Source organism: Neovison vison, chromosome 12 (assembly GCF_020171115.1).
Source record: "Neovison vison isolate M4711 chromosome 12, ASM_NN_V1, whole genome shotgun sequence".
Classification (NCBI taxonomy): Eukaryota; Metazoa; Chordata; class Mammalia; order Carnivora; family Mustelidae; genus Neogale; species Neogale vison.
In genome coordinates this window covers 8927609-8943581 of record NC_058102.1, presented here as the reverse complement: position 1 = coordinate 8943581, position 15973 = coordinate 8927609, and the positions used below count along the sequence as shown (strand labels likewise).

The window sequence follows — 15973 nt, the reverse complement described above, 5'->3', positions numbered from 1 at the left end:
CCCAGGGCAGTCTCTACCAGGCAGCCAGGGTGATCTGTCACCGCCTCAAATGACCCCGTCATCCTCATTCCCCACCAATCTCCCTTGCTTTATTTTTCTCTATTGGTTGATCATCAACCGATGTCCTGTATAGTTCGTGTATTTACCTTCCGTATTTTCTGACTCACCTTCTCCTATATAAGCTCCATGCGGGCAAGAACTTCATTTTATTCACAGCTGTGCCCCCAGACACACGGTTGGGGCTCAGAAGGAACTGCTGAAGGGGCGCCTGGGTGGCTCAGTGGTCTGACTCTGGATTTTGGCTCAGGTCATGATCTCCGGGTGTGAGATGGAGCCCCGCGCAGGACTCCTCACACTCAGAGCAGCATCTGCTTGGGATTCTCTCTCCCTCTGCCCCTACCCCAGCTCGCACACACATGCGGTCTCCACCAATAAATAAATAAAATCTTTTTTAAAAAAAGGAGCTGTTAAAAAAAAAAAAAGGAGCTGTTGAAAGACAGAGATGCCCTGCCACACCCTCCTGTATGATAATCATTCATTCATTCGTTTGTTTGTCCTTTCGTTCACTCAGCAGACCTCTGGTACCTACACTGTGCCCCCACTCTTTCCAGGGCTCCGAACCTGGCAAGGGCAGAGCAGAGAGACAGGTGATCAAGACTGGGCAGAGGGGTGGAGTGAGGGACCCGTGACTTGACCTGCTGTGATCCCAGAGGATCACAGTCTCCACCGGGCTGGAGGATGTGAGGCTCTCTAGGCGGAGACATTTGATTATGGCTCTACCCCACCTCCCCTCCCCCACCCCAAGACCACTGCCAAACAGGGGGCTGCTAAGGATTATTCTTTAAAACTCGGACTTGGCATTGGCACAGAGCAGGCCTCACAGCTGGAGAACTAGCTCCATGATTCTTAGCTCTGTGATCCTTCCTGGGGGTACGGGGTGTTTGGGAGGGAATTCTAGTTTTAACAAAGATCAAAATCTGAAAAGGACAGCAGCCCTGATGGTGGGATTTCCGGCACTCTGGGAGGCTGAGGGGCTGCTCACCTGCCTCTGGGCCCAGCCAGCCTGCTCCCTAAGATGGCCATCCTGAGCCACCAGGGGTCAGAAAGTTGCAGGGCAGGGGCCAAGGCCAACCTGGGCCCTTCTCCAGCCCCAGAGCCAGCTCACGCCCGCACAAACCCACACTCACCTCTCCTTGATGGTGACATTGAATGAAGGTGGCTCCCTGAGGCTGGGCTGCTGGGGTGCCAGCCTTTGTCCGGCCGAAGATAAAAGGAAGAGTTGCCTGTTCTATTATTCTTTGTCCAAGCAGCGGGAGCAGCTGAGGGAGAGGGTGTGAGAGCACGCGCACACGCGTGAGAGACACACACGCACAGAGCCTGGGGACAGGGATCCAGACAGACAGACAGGGAGTTGCAGAGAGGGGGAAGTGAGAGAGAGGAGGAGGATGGAGAAAGAAAGATGGAGAGAGTCAGAGAAAGGAGAAAGAGAGAGAAAGAGCCTGGGAGGAAGGGAGCGGCCTGGGCGAACTGAAGAAGGAGAAAGACACCCACAAAGGCAGAGGGAAGAAAGCAGGGGGCAGGGATGCGGACAGCAGACTGCGCTCCCTGCTTCCTGTCTCTTGCCCCTTGGGCTCCACCACCCCACTGTGCCTGAGCTCGGCTCCCTTCACTTCTCCTGTCCCCTGTACTGTCTCACGCTTCCACGCCTCCCTGATTCGCTGTCTCTCTGTGCCCGGTTCACCCCACCACAGCGCCTGCCTTTCCAGGCTGGGGAATTTTCTGGGAGCCAGGCTCGGGGAGACATCAGACGCCACCATCCACCCGGGGCCCTCCCTCCTCCTTGGGGTTCCGAGTCCTGTTCCTCTGCGCCTCTGAAACATGCCTCAAACCAGTCTCCTCCCTCCTGTCAGCAATATAGCCCAGGCTAGTGCAGGCCTCATTTTGCAGACTGCAGTCAGCTCAACAAACCTGACCTTACCACTCCCCGCCCACACTTCCCTCATTCGGACACTTGGCCTGACCACATGGGACTTCCTCTGGTTCCCACAACAAGCCTTGCTCCTTCATGCCACCGGGCCTTTGCTCCTGCTCTCCCCCCCTGCCTGGAATGACCTTCCTGCGATGCTTTGGCAGAAAAACTCTTACCTGCCCACCCCCACCCTCCTTCCAAGCCTTCGCGCTGGTGTGTGAAGTCTGTGACCCTCCCACACCAGAAACAATGGTTTCCTCTTCTACTCCACTTAACCTGGGTTGTCTAAACATGGCTGTTCCCCACTGGGCTGGGTTTTGTCATTGCTGTATATCCGACACCTTGCACATAGTACGTGGTCAGTAAAAGTCACTGAGCAATCACCCGGGGTGACTGAAGGCATGCCATGGCACCTCTCATGACTTCAAGTTCCTCATCAGTGGAATGGACCTGGAAATGCCGGCTCAGAACCCCGGGCACTCAAGAAATGCATTCAGCAAATATAGGATCCCAGCTCATGCATGTGGATGTTGTGGGGCACCAAGGAGAAGATGGGCCACCGGTCAAACACCAGTCAAATGTGACAGGGGCTTCTGGGGTCTCTGTCTGGGGTGGGGGCTTAGGCAGTTCCCTGCTGCAGGTCTTCTGTCTGACATTCGTGCTGGAATAAGCCCACTGCTGCGCCATCCCCACCCTGGCCGGCTGTAGACTGCTGGGGTATCAGCAGCCCTTCCCAGATGCACCCTGACTGGATGCTTCAAGCCCCATCCAGAATTTTCTAGGGCATCAGAGGCCTTCTTTGGCTGAGAGTCAGGGACCTCTCATCTGCCAAGAACCTGAGGATCCTATGATCTGTCCCTTTGCCCTGTCTCCAGCCTCCTTCCTGGGCAGATGGGAGAAGGATCCATGTCTCTGTCTCGGTCTCTCTCTGTCTCACACACTCCTGCATCTGCCACTCATTAGCTGAGCCACCCTGGATAATTTACTTAATTTCTCCGGGATTCTGGTTCTCCCATCTCTAAAATGAGCTTCGCGTTACCTCTCACCCAGAACTGTTGCCAGGAGTCAGTGGGCTAATGGAGTAAGTAGGCACCTGTCAGTGGGGAGGGAGGCTCCCCCAGCTTCTTACCTGGGTAAGACACCATGACCTCCCCTTTCCTGCCTGGGCAGGCTTCCTGGGACCCAGCCACCCTGGGGGGAGGCTAATGTCCTGGGTCTCTCTGGCTTTGACTTTGCTCCAGGCAGCTTGGTCTAGTTGGGGGATGCACTGGTTAGTCCCCAGGGCTGATCACCCACATTGGCTCGGATCTTGACATCCGCACTAGACAGCCACTTGCACTAAACCTGTGTGCGTGTGTTGTTGACTTTTCAGGGGGCTGGCAGGGGGAGGGGAACCAGCCCTCCAGGCCTGCAAGCTACTCACTCAGAGTCTTCCAACTCTTTCTGTCCCCTCCCCCCAATGACCCCGCCTCCTCCATTTTGCAGTCCCTCCTCCCTTTTCCCCTTCACTCTCCCTTTCCCTCTGAAACTTCCCTTATTCTCCCTCTCCCAATTCAGCTACCACTCCTCGACTGGGCTCTTGGTCTCCTGGAACCCATCCTTCTGCATCCAAATTCCCTCCCTCTTTCACCCACAGTCGGTGTTTTTGGGACCTTTCCACACATAATTGTCCTCTGGTTCTGGCACAGGCCCAGGACCCAGTAGATACTTAATAAAGGCTTTCGGAACATTGAAGTTCATTTTCTGCCATGGGTTTTCTCCCCCACAGGGGCTGCTTCCAAGCCTGGTCGTTGGGTGTTTAGGTTGCTGCTGGGCATGGAGAGAAGTCCCTTCCCGTGGCCCAGGGGGAATGTGCTCTGAGTGGATATAAGGTGACTCATGTGAGGTTATCACCGGCTGGGTCCCTTTCTACTCTGGGAGGTTGGGCCACTCTGCCAGTGTGGAATCCTGGACACTTTCACTCTTAGAATTTTTGAAACTTAGAATTCAGAATTCAAGTTTGGAGCACAGATTCTGGAGCCAGATGCCCTCACTTCAAACCCCCATTCTGCCATTGAAAAGCTGTGTGATCCTGAGCAAGTTACCTGACTTCTCTGTGCCAAACCCTCACCAATAAAAGAGGAGTGATGATTTACAAGATTGTGGAAAGGATTAAATGTGTTCATATTTGTTGAGGGCTTAAACCAGGGCCTGGTGCAGATAAATGCTTTGTGTTTGAGAAATAAATCAGTGTGGATTTCAAGGATATCGGCATCTTTGTCTCTGTGTACTTAAGATCTTTGCTCCTGGAAGGGACCTCATCTTGTGTCCTGGAACAGGAATTCTCCAGTTTTCTTACACCCCAGCTTGTTTATCTCCCTTCATAGATTCTTCCGACCCTTTTAGACACTTCAATTGCTGGAAAGTTCTCCTGGAGACCGAAGTGAGCCTGAGCTGCTCTGGGAGTAGGGAGGGAGGCCCTGGTGGGTCTTTAGTCCCTGGGGGAGGGGACAGGGCACCTGGCCCAGCTGTTAGCTCAGGTGGGTGCTTGAAGGGACTCCAGGCTGTCCACCTGCTGTCCTGGCAGGCCCCCCGCTCCCAGGGCAAAGCAGGGGTAATGAGTGTGTGCGCTGCTGCAGTCTTCTGCAAATACCAGACACAGTATAAATAGCAATAATGAATAAATGAAGCTCCTGCCTCCAGTCGGGCCTCTGGGAGGGACTGTTGCAGCCTTGCCTCTGGCCGAGACCTGGAGTGGCAATGCTGTCCCCTCATCCCCACTTCTTCTATGACCTTTGGTCCATCTGTAGCTTCCCTGCCCCCAGCCCTATGCTGTGGGCAGAAGAACCTAGGAATGGACAATGAAGGCGTCAAATATTGTGGGTGGGCATAAAGCAGAACTTCTTGCCCGAGTGGAAGCTTAAGAGTGGCTGCGGGGTGTGGGGGGTGTTAGTCCCTCCAGGACAGGGGAATGCACTAGAATCATGAAGGGAAGCAAACTTCTCCTTCAATTTGAAAGAGAACTCTGAACGCAGCGGTTGCCGGGGGAAGTGGGGAGCTCAGTGTCACCCCAGGTAGGCAGGCAGGGGCTGCGTGGCCCCTTTGGAAGGTGGGAGCTGAAGAGACCCAGTCCTGGGAATTCACTGTCTGGCAGCTTCTCAAGGTCCTGTCCAGTCTTTTCAGCTTTATGAAAATGTTGCCAAAGGACAATGGAGAGAAAGTGAGCAATGTTTGTTAGCTTCTCCCTGACTTGCTGTCCAATTGCTGTCTGCTGTCACTCTCCCGGGCCTGGAGCTTTCCACTGGGCACTCAGTGGGTCAGGGCCTGGCGTGTCTGCCCCTGCCACCTTATTTCTTACCTCCGTGCCTTTGCTTGTGTCCTTTCTTCCTCCTGGAAGCCATTTCTCCACCCTCCACCTCTCCTCTTATCTCAGTCACAGGAGTGTCCCAGGCTCCTTGTGAGCCTCGTGCCTTTAGGGCAGTTGTCCCTTGAAGACTCCCCATCTGAAGCCCACTCCATTCTGAAATAAGTCCGCCCCACAAGGGACACCCTCTGGCCTGCTTACTCCATATTATGAGACACCTCCTAGCCTAGGTGTGCCTACAACACCTTTCGCTGTGGTCTGGTGTCAAAGGTTTGTCTCGTCTCCCTGGACAGATTAAAGGGTAGGAAGTGTTGAATATTTGCTGAGCACCTACTAGGTGCCAGGAATAGTGCCAAGCCCTTTATAGAGTGTTCTCATTCTGCGAAGTGTGAACTTTTCTCTCCATTTCACAGATGAGGAAACTGAGGCTCAGACACTTGAAGGGGCTTCCTCAGTCAGGAAGCCACGAGCTGGGATCAAAGCTGAGTGCCCCTTCCTCCACAGCTCTGCCCATCTGCCAGGCCAAGTGGCCCCAGAGCAGGCCTCAGTATGGTCAGTATCAACCCCTGCCCAGCATCAGCCCCATGCAGGACCCCCTTACCCCCCAATTTTCCAAGGAGATGAGGTGGGAATGGAGAGAGTGCTGAGTGTCTCTTATATGCTTCAGGCTCCTATGGCCCAGGCTGCCCAGGGGAGGTGGAGGGGCTATGGACATTTGAAGCTGGAGAAAAAAGCCTCTGTTCTACTTGGGAGACCTCTTGGAAGGCTTCCTGGAGGAGGTGACCTTTTAGCCAAGCCCTGAAGGTTGGGAAGAAGCACGGATGCATATTAGGAGGAAGGAAGCTGCATGGGCAGATGAGCTGATTTGGAGTCCAGTCGCAGCCTGCTCCACCATTTACTAGCTGTAGCCTCAGCTGGGCAGCGCCTCTCTTGGGCAGTGGGGGACCCCCTTCCCCCAGTCTCACAGTACCTCAGTGAGAATCCAAAGTGCTACGTGGCCAAGGAGGGACCTGGGACACGAGGATGGTCGGTCAGCAATGGGGGTGGTTCCTCTCCCCTTTTACGCATGACGCAGCCCCCTCGATAGGACCCTCCCCCGGTCACGACCCTGAATGATAACGGGGTGGCCCCCAGGCTTGGGGCTTCCTGCCCTCTAGGGAGGAGTGGGGGCTCACCAGCCGCCGCCGTGAGTCTGTCTGTCGCCTCCACGCCTCCCCCCCTCCAGCGTCCCGCGCCTGCAGCTTTCCCCGAAGACATTTGGTGTCAGTATAAGGACGGCTTTGCCTCGCACGCGGCGCGGCTCGGTCTCGCCGCCGCCGCACGTCCCCGCACCGCCGGGCGCTCCGGCTCCTCCGCAGCCCCCGCCGCGCGCAGACCCCGCGCCTCGAGCCCGCGGCTGGAGGCGCCAGCAGAGCCGAACCCGGCGAGGGACCAGCCCCAACCCCGCGCCGCCGCCGCGCAGTCCTCCCCGGCCACTTGCCGGCCGCTCGGTACCCGCAGCGCCCCCGCCCCCGGCCCCGGCCCCGGCCCCGGAGCGCCGCGCTCCCGCCCGCCCGCCGCCCGCCGCGCGCTCCAACTCCGGCGCGGTCCGCGGCTCGTCCGCGCCGCCGGCTCCTCGCCGCCCGCCCCAGCCTTGCCGACCCTCCGGCCGCCCGCCGTCTCCTCCCGCCATGGCCCGGGCCCCGGGGCCCGCCGCCCACCGCCCGCCGCCCCGCGCGCCCCAGGGGCTCAGCTGATCCTGAATTGGCGGGGGGTGGGGGTGCGGCTGGCGGGGCCGGGGGTCCCCTCGATTTCCGGCTTCTGGGGGCACGCGGCGTCCCCGCGGCTCTGACCCGGACGACCCCCTGCTGCCCTGCCAAGTCCATGCCAAGGTAGGTGGGGGGGGGGGAGAGGAAGGGAGGGCTCCGCTCCGAGGCCAGTTTCTTAGCGCGTCGGGTGCTTTCTTTACCGAGGCGTTTATTTGTTTATTTCTGGGGACCAGTCCCCCCGCACCCCCCCCCCACGCGCGTGCCCATCAGGTTGGGCCCCCATCCCGTGCTTTTGGGCAGGTGCCTTGGGGGGGAAGGACGGGAAACTTTGACCGGTCCCTTCTCCAAGGCCACGAAAGTTCTCTCGGTGCCAATGCTGAAGCCGGCTGAGCCAGCGCTGCAGAAATTTATTCAACAAGTCGGGCTGCCGGCTGGGGGGGCCCAGTGTGTGTCTGTCTGTCCCGCGGCCCCTCCATTGCTGCGGCTTTGTGGCCAGCTGGACCAGCGCTGGTGTCAGTGTCCAGAGGGCTGAGCCGGGAGTACTTGCCCAGGGAGAGGAGCGGTAGGGGGATAGAATGGGGGAATCCCAGGCAGCGGTAACTTTCCCGGAGGCAGAGGTGGTAGTGGGCCCCTCCTGGGCCAGCCCCTCCGGGGGTACTCAAGGCTTCGGCTGCATGAAGCCAGGCCAGGGGCTGGAGCTGGGACTCTGGGGGGGTAAAAGGAATCCTCAGCAGGTTGGGACTGGTTATATAATGAGTGTTTATGATGATTTGGTTTTAATTGTCTGCTAGGTGGTGTGGGGGGGGGATGTGGGGGGCAAAAGGCCTTGGCAGGCGGTGGGAAGGCCTCTGGGGGGGGCATGATGCTGGGGGAGGGGGCTTTTTGGATGGGTTCAGGCGGAGGTAGCAGTCAGTCTGTCTGCTTGTGTCTTTCTCCTTTCTGGGGTCCTGGGGGCTCTGAGCTGGGGATGAGACTGGCATGTGGGAAGACCCCCGAGCTGCACTGTGGCTGTGCGAGTCTGTGTTCTGGGTCCAGGTGTGTGTGTGTGTGTGTGTGTGTGTGTGTGTGAGAGAGAGAGAGAGAGAGAGAGAGAAAGAGAGAGACGGAAAGCTTGCTTGCGTCTGTGCCCGTATGGTGTGATGGGGTCTGACACGCCATGTCAGGAACCCCTGAGGACGGGAGGGCTCAGGTTGGCCTGAGCTGGCAGCCCGTCCATCCTTCTGTCTCTCACGCCCTGAGGATTCACTCAGCAGATCCTGGCACCACCCAGGAACTGGGGTGCTGGGCCCATAGGGATGTGGGTCCATGGGCTGGGCCCGTGGGAAAGGGTCTGGCCGAGCAGCTGGGGCCTGCTTCCCGAGGCTGCGAACCTCAGGCCTTGCCCACACTGTCAGGTTTCCTCTTGGATCAATATTTCCCCCTCGGCCCCACGGACTGGCTTTGGAAACTCTTGTCCACCCTTCAGGGTAAACTTTTTGTTCAGACTGCAGGACCTGGGCTGGGCTGGAGACAGGGTGGGGAGTCTAGCTACCTCCCTGTCCCCTTCCCGCCTCCACCATTAGGGCTGAGCCAGAGGGAGGGGACGCCAGTGGGTGACAGGGTAGGGCGACACAGAGTGGGGACCAATTCTGAGGCTGCAGTCGGGGGAGGAAGAGGAAGAGGGAGGAGCACATCCTGGGGCTTGATGCTGAGCCTGTCTGGCACCAGATTCTCAAGCTCCAGGCACACACGCCCCAGAGGGCCTGGGCACCACACCGAGACCCTGCACTCTCTTCCTGGCCGCTCACAGCAGCCCCGCCTGCCCCGGCACCCTGAGGGGCAGCCCTGGGGAGGGGCTACGGCTTGGCAGAAGGCTCCTCCCCGTCCCTCCCCCCAACCCCCGTTCCAGGTGCTTCTGAGAGGGCATCTTCTAGGCCCACCAGAGGGCACCAAGCAGCATTTCCCGAGTCCCTGAGCCCTGACTCCCCTTGACCTTGGGTGGGGAGGTGGGGACGGAGGTGGCCATGAGAGCGGCTTCTCTCTCACCCTCTGTCACCAGCTCCAGACAGACTCCTCCGGAGAGCCCACAGCCAAGCTGGGAGCAGTTTGGGCGATGGCTGGGATTCTAGCTCCTCTGTGCCCCGACCCAGAACCACAAGGAGCACAGGGCATCGCCACCTGTGACTCTCCCAGTCCCCTTCCTCATGCCACCCCGCCCCCACTGCTGTCTCCATCACCCACACCCCATGTGGGACTCCCCTAGGCTTCAGCCCTCCCAGGAAAGGCGGCTTCTGGACGCCTCTCTCGGTTCTCCCCCACCTTGGAAGAGCTCCCGCCCCCAGGCAGCTTCTGAGTTCTTTCCAAGGTAACAAAGCAGGCTCTCGTGGGGCTCCCGGATTCCTGTCTGTCTCCCTCTCCTCCAGCTTGTTCTCTGAGTTCCCCAGCTCCCAGCTCAGGGTGCTCTAACACTACGTCTAGAAAGATGGGATGCCAGGCTGGGGGTGGGACGTCCAGGCAGCCCCCCCCAACCCCCACTGCAGGGAGAGCAGCGTCCTCCTTCCCTCTTCTCCATCCCTTTCTCTCCTCCCTGCTTCCTTTCTCGTCCCTTCCCCACTGCTCCTTTCTGACCCCTTCTCTCCCCCGAGCTCTTTTCTGCAGAATGTGTCCTTCAAATATGTTCCCAGTATCTGCTCTTGCCTCGTGCCCTCAACCCCTGTGCCCACAGTGGGTGTACAGGTGGCGTGTCTGTGCTCCATGCTCCACGCTCTATGGCTCTCTGGAGCTGTGCGTGTGTGGGTCTGTGGGTCTGCAGGCACATGGGTCTGAGGATCTATAGGTCTGTGGGCGTACGTGTCTGTGGATCTGTGGATATTGAGATCCATGGGCCAGTAGGTCCGTGGGTCCGTGGATCCTGATATCCAGGAAGATGTGGGCTGAGTCGCTCCCCCTCATGACTGCCAGCCTGGGGAAGGAAGAAAACACATCTGATTTCCTTTTCTCTCTTTTATATTTACTAAGCACCTACTATGTGCCAAGCTCTATTCTGGTTACTGGGGGACACAGCGGTGAACAAAAGGGAGCAGACCAGTTCTGCCCTGTTGGGGCTTCTGTGCCCCTGAGAGGGGGCCTGGGGCTCCCCACTGCCGGGGGCTGTGTGGGCATATGGCTACAAGGCCTTGTTTTCTCCTGTGCCTTTGCCGGGGAGAACGGAGCTCTGTTGGGTATGTGGGCGGTGCAGATCGTGGAGGGCTTAAAAGCACCAGGTGTTTGGATGTCCTTGAACAAGTGTGAGGGGTTTGGGGGCTCGTTGAGCAGGAGAGGATAAGAGGGAAGTGGTTTCTTCAGGATGGAGGCCATGGTCTTTCAGGGCTGGACCTTTCAGGGCGCAGACCCAGTCCTGCCTTCATCTCAGGGGCCCTGCCTCTGCCACTTCCCCCTCTTCCTGGACTCTGGCCACGGTGGTCTCACTGATCATGCATTTTGAGATCAGTGTCAGGCTTTTTTCTGTCCTCCTTACTGACTGCTGGCCCTGATGAGCAGTGGGGGGCCCAGGCAGTTCTCTGCTGGTCCAGGGACTTACGCCTTCTCCCTGGACCACTCAGCTCTTGTCCCCAGGTGGGAAAGACATGAGCACGTTCACCGTCATGGGCATGGCCCAGGGAGGGAGGGCACTTGGCCTCACAGGGGGACTCAGCTTCTTAAAGGATTTTTGTGAGGCTTAGATGGGTCTCTGCAGTGCCCAGCACGGGGCCTGGTACAGTGAATGGAAGCTGTTTCTCTTTCATGAAGGTAGTTTCCTGTTCTTTCCCCCTATCTGCTATCCCTTTGGTGAGGTAACGAAGGGGTCCTGTTCTGCATTTTATACAAGAGGACATGAAGCTTGGGGAAATGGTATGTTGTGGTGAGTGCGGGCTGGGACCCGAACCTGGGCCCCGAGGCTCCCAATCCAGTGCTCTCCCTTCCTTGCACAACTTTTCTCCCTCTAGGGACCGCATCCACTCTCATTTTTTAGCTGAAGTAAGACCGAGGGCCCTCATTACTGCAGAATGAGCAAAAAATGATCACCAGCGTCGCCTGCTGGGAAATGTTCAAACACACTGATGGAGATTCAGTTACAGTCTTGCTGGCTGGCACTAGTCGTGAGGCTGGAAGCTGGCAAACAGCGACAATGTCTAGTGACAGGCATGTGGACAGGTACCGGGGCGCAGGTGGGCGGGCTGCAGTGTCCTGTCCACCGCCTGATGGCCCTTCATATGGTAGCATGGGTCAAAGCCTTCCAGAGCCGACCCGTAGCTCTTTCACCAAGCAGCCCTTGACCCTGGGAAAATCCCTTAACCTCCCTGGGCCTCAGTTTCCTTACCTGTAAAGTGGAGAGAGCAAAAACACTTTCGTTGCTGGATTGTAACGAGATGTCTGGCCCACAAGAAGTGCTCCCCTATTAATGTTGGCTGTGACTCTTGGTAGCCATCGTGGGAAGGGGTTCTGATGCCCTTCATTGAACGCTGCAAACCTGCAGGGCTGGCTGTTCGTTTTGGTGACAGAACCAAGATGCCTGCGGTGTATGCAGACCTGGCTGGGCAGACCAGAGCAAGCTTTGCCTCAGGTCATGCATCTGGGGCCATCCTTGAGCCACTCATCTTTAGGTTAGAGGAGACTTGCTTGGTTGCACTTTCTCTGAAGAGGATCTGAGGGCACTAGTGGACCACATGCACCCTAGATGCTGCAGTCTGACTGAGTTGCCAGCCAGGTGCTGGGGCTCCCAGGCTGCTTCAAGAGACGGCCCCACTGCAGAATTAGGCACGTGACCTCCTGCTCTACTCTGGGTTATTCGGTGCCATTCGGGTCCTATCCTTGCAGGGGAACGTAGGCAAACTTGAGTATGACTCGGGACAGGTCCCAAGGAGTAGATGATCTGGAAATCTCACACTGGGAGGGGTTGAGGGAGCTGGCAACAAGAGGCCTGGGGCAGACGAGGCTCCGGGGCGGGCGGGCTGTCGTCATGCATCTGCAGGGCTGTCGTGCGGAAGAGGGAGCAGACAGAGGGTTCCAGGGGTTCTGGGATGCTGGCTGGAGGATTCTGGGAGGGACGTGTCCCCCAGCCTCGCAAAGACTTTCCTGCAGGCTGCCAGATGCGGGCTCTGCCTTGGCATTTTGTGTTTGTGAGTGTGTGTCTATGCGAATCTGACGAGTATGTGAAGGGTGTGTTTTGGTTTGTGTGAGCAGACGCTGTGTGTGTGTGTGTTTGTGTGTGTGCGTCCATGCCCGGCTGTTTACATCTGTGAGTGTGTGAGTGTGTTTGTGTGGGTGGATGTGTGTGCGCGCGTGAGTATGCGTGTGAGTGCACGATCTCTGGGCGGACGAGCACATGGTGACCCACTATGCCCCTTTGGGGACCCCGTTCTTTTCAGAGACTCCCCGTGTGGGAATCTGGGGCCCACAGGAGTCGAAAACCGGGCACTGTGTCTCTGGGTCTCCAAAGTGGCGGGATTCTGCAATTCCACAGCCAATGGCGCTCACGGGCGTGGGGGACGGTCACAGGCCCCCTGTGCATTGGCCGGGTGTCTGGTGGTGCGGCGGGGGGCTGGTGGGCGTCACCCCACTCCATCCTCCCGGCAGTCCTGCCACAGCGCAGTCGTCACCTCCCTTTATAGTCAGAGTCGCCGTGGGCCACTGCTGGGCTGCGTGGGGCGCCGGGGGTAGTGACGCAGAGCTGGGACGGCACCCCAGGGCTTGGTTTGCAGCCTGGGCTCTGAAATGCCACATTATGGACGTCCGAGGTTATTGTAGCTAATATGTCGGGCCTCTAAAGTTCTGGGTGATTCTAAGATGCTCTGATTCTGAGATTCCTAGATTCTAGTATTCCCAGAACGAGTTTGTTGCTTATTCTCCTAGCTGTGACGTTAGTTGATATGTGGTTGTTGGTAAAGGAATAAGCAGGTTGTCTGCTTGTGTTTGCTGGTGACTACACAAACACACACGTATGTATATGCGTACACACACACACACACACACACACACACACTCACGCACTCACGCAGGGCCTGGGATGATCAAGAGAGGCCTCGTGTCTTTCTCTACCAACCAGGTTCTGAGCTCTGCAGAAACAAGGCCTCTCCACACCATACTCCAAGGGCTCTGGAAGATTCTAAGAGACAGATTTCCCCACAGACTCTCAGGGTCTTTGTCCACACTGGGGGGTCTTGTCTCCACCAGCAGCTGTGTTGTCACTGGGAATCCAGCTTGGGAGGGAAGGTCCGGTTCCAGGGCACCTTTCCCTATCCCAAGCTGGTGTCTGTGAAGGTTTAGTGCTTAGGCTCGGCAATGGCAGGCCTGAACTGGGACCTTGGTTTTGTCTTATAATAGCTGAGTGACAATGGGCACTGCTGGACTTCTCTGGGCCCCTGTTTCTTTCTTCATAAAGTAGAGATAAGGATGGTTTGTACTTTAGGGGGTGATGGTAGAAATTGACATGTAAGTGATGCCTAGAAAGCCCTTTGCTTGTTACCTGGCACAGTCAGGCTCAGTCAGAGCCTCTGATGCTGTGATGATGATGGTCGTGATGGTGATGGTGATATTGGTGGTGGTGGTCATGGCAGAGCGAGGGCTGGGGAGCAGCCCCTGGGGATGGCACAGCTGGCCTCATGCATGCTTAGACATCTACCTTCATGAGTTTTAGAGAGCTTTCCCATCCACATGATATGGGGCCTGCTGACACAGGCAGGAGGAGGCCTGAGCTTTACAGAGGGAAAGACCGATGCTCCAAGAGGCCATTGGAGTCAAGAGTGGGGGTGTGTGTTCCCAACACAGTGGGGTTCTGCTCCTGCCCTGCACTTGCTCACAGAGGCCAGTCCAGTCACTACTGCCTGGTGGCCTCATCCTGGGAGTGCTTAGAGGGAGGAGGCTCCAGGATGCGGAGGCAGCTCAGAGTCTGGGGCCAGATGGACCTGAGTTTGAATCCATCAGTGTTGTCACCTAAAGCCAGACCTCTCATCTCTGAGCTCCATTTGGAGACAGGTTGGAGTCCAAGGGGCCCCGCTGCCAACCCCTCAAGAGCTTCTAGCCCTAGGCAGCAGGGCAGCTGGGGACAGGAGCAGAGCTTTGGGCACAGGGCAGAGGGAATTTGGACTATGGGGAGCAGGTGAGAGGGTGGCACCCTGAGTGGGCACCGGGGAGCAAGTGAGAGGTTGGAGGCTGGGTGGGCACCGGAGAGCAGGTCAGAGGGTGGAGGCTGGGTAGGCATGGGGAGTGGCTTGGGGGCAGTGGCCTTGGCAACTGTGGTCTCTAGGGGTCCCATAGTGAGGCAGGAAAGCTGTGAGGACAAAGGACTGCAGCCTTGTGACATTCTTAAACGGGGCCAAGGGAGGCGAAAAGCAAGTTAGGACGGAGTGGGTAGAGCTGAGAGGGAGGAGGGGGTGGTCTCGTGTGGCTCCAGGGGCTGCGGCAGCTGCAGGAAGGGTTTTGGTGGCACCTGGCTGGGGTGCCGCCGGGGTCAAGGTAGGGCCAGGCTTTTCCGCCCCTAAAACAAGTCTCAAGCCCACCCCGTTCTTCCCGCCTCCACCGGTATCCCAGGCCAGGCCGGCCCATCCTTCCCACCTCCTTTTGGCCTTCCCAGCCCCACCCCTGCCTGCCCCACCACTCTCTCTCCCTTTAGTGCTTAGAGGACAGGCTTAAAAGCACAGACCAGAGCACACCACTTCCTGCCTAAAACCCTCCTGCGGATTCCTGTTGCACTTGGAATAAAAAGCACACTCCTGCCCGGGCTCTCAGTGGGGCCTGCCAAGCACTCCACTCATCCCCTCCCTGCCCTCGGCTCGGCACACTGGCCTCGTTTTCTCTTCCTTAAATGCACCGAGCTCGTTCCAGCCCCCCAGTCTCGACACATGCTGTTCCTTCTACCTGGAGAGCTCGTCCTACAGATCACGCATGGCTGGTGCCTTCTGCTTCCTATTTTTATCTTTGGTGTCTCTTTCCATCCACTAGGTGCCTTTCCGCCTTGCTTCCTTGTTTGTTTACTTCCCAGCACATTTTATTAATTTGTCCAGTGTGGATTTGTTGAGCCCCTAAAATGTTGCAGGCACGGGTCTAGGCACTGGTGGGGGCGGGGAATGCAGCGGTGAAAGAAGCGGACCACAGTCCCTGCTCTCCTACAGCCGCCTTCCAGGTTGGGCAGACAGGCGCTAAATCATAAAGATATAAATACATAAATTATACGGTGTGTGTGTTGGTGATAAGGGCTCTGGAACCTAGAGGGAGAGAAATTAATTGACTCATGTGTCTCCCTCCCTTGCTGGAGCATCAGCCGAAATGGGGGCTGGTGCCAAGCCTGCCTTCTTCACCGGCGGAGCGGCCGTGCCGGCGCCGTGCCTGCACATAGTAGGTGCTCAGGAAATAGTTCCTGGACAAATGAATGCATCATCAGGCCTGGGGACCAGGGCGTGTGGCTGGAGGAGAGGGTGTTCCGGGGAGAGAGGAGGGTGTGAGCACAGGTCTAGAGGAGGCAGCTGGAGCTCTAGGACTGGGGGAGGTCCCGCGTGCCAGAAGCAAGGGGCTGGCAGAGGGACGGTGGGCTCAGAGGCTGGCCCTGTGGTGGGCAGGCCCGGAGCCACCCCAGGGAGGGTGATTTTCAGCCCAGGGGTTGACACGTGGCAGGCCGAGTCGCCTACAAGCTTATGTAACGCCCATGGCTGTTTTTCTGGAACCAAGAGCGAAGCCTGGAGCTTGGGAGAAAACTCTGCCTCCCTGACCAGCCGGGGAAAGTGGCAGGAGGTGCCAACTCCCGCCTGTTGCCCCCGGGAGCCAGAGAAATGTCCAAACGCATCAGCTCTGGGCAGCTCGGCAGCCGCGGGCAGCAGTCCGCTGAGCCCCGGGAGCTCGCGTTCTGTCTCCAACTCCCATTGCCCAGCCCAGCCCTGTCGGGGTCCTAAGCCCTAGGAG

The 15973-nt window shown here is 57.8% G+C and overlaps 1 protein-coding gene across 1 annotated transcript in view; it reads left to right on the top strand.

Annotated features, from left to right (window-relative positions):
• Window positions 1-7128: 7128 nt before the first annotated feature.
• CACNA1I (calcium voltage-gated channel subunit alpha1 I) overlaps window positions 7129-15973 on the top strand; it is a 112404-nt gene continuing 103559 nt past the window's right edge. Inside the window, exon 1 of the mRNA XM_044226297.1 lies at window positions 7129-7183. The gene's annotated coding sequence lies outside the window, so the exon portion shown is untranslated. The remainder of the gene's footprint in view (window positions 7184-15973) is intronic.